The sequence below is a fragment of the Squalius cephalus genome (assembly GCF_949319135.1).
Source record: "Squalius cephalus genome assembly, chromosome: 4".
Lineage (NCBI taxonomy): Eukaryota > Metazoa > Chordata > Actinopteri > Cypriniformes > Leuciscidae > Squalius > Squalius cephalus.
Window position 1 is genome coordinate 10,394,811 of NC_137125.1, and position 635 is coordinate 10,395,445.

Consider the following 635-nt stretch of genomic DNA (forward strand, 5'->3'; position numbering starts at 1 on the left):
GGAGTGTAGGAAGTGCGGTTGTGTGTTCTGGTCGTTTCAGTGACGAATGTTTTATTAACAAGGCTCAGGTCGACGCTGGATTTGCAAATCGTTTGCTATTAAAACATGGAGCGGTCCCAGTGATAAAAGACCCCATTCATGTAAGTACAACTGGATCAGATTTCTGTCTTTTGCTGGAAATCAAGAACTACCGCTTGACTCTATAGCTCCGCCTCCAGGACCTCGGCTTTTTCCGGAGAGAATCGGAAAGCTGTATTTTTCTTTTCTAAATATAATAAAACTAAACACTTTTTTGAGATATTAAGGATGCACTACTACTCTATAGGTACTCAAGATTAACATGAGATTAGGTGAAACTGTGCATGTTATGTACCCTTTAAGTGAAATACGATGCTCATCTGAGCCAACTCTAATACACAGTATGTTTGTATTTGCCCTCATTGCTGCAGACAGAGGTTCGATGACCAAAGAAAAGAGAGGTGAGAGAGGACAGCCTTGACGGCAGCCACTGCCAAAAGGAAATCTACTAGACATTAGCCGGTTCGTATTAACCACCGCCAAAGGCTGGGAATATAACAGTTTAATCAAGTTAATAAAACTGTTTCCTAGATTTATCTTCTCTAATACAGTGTAAA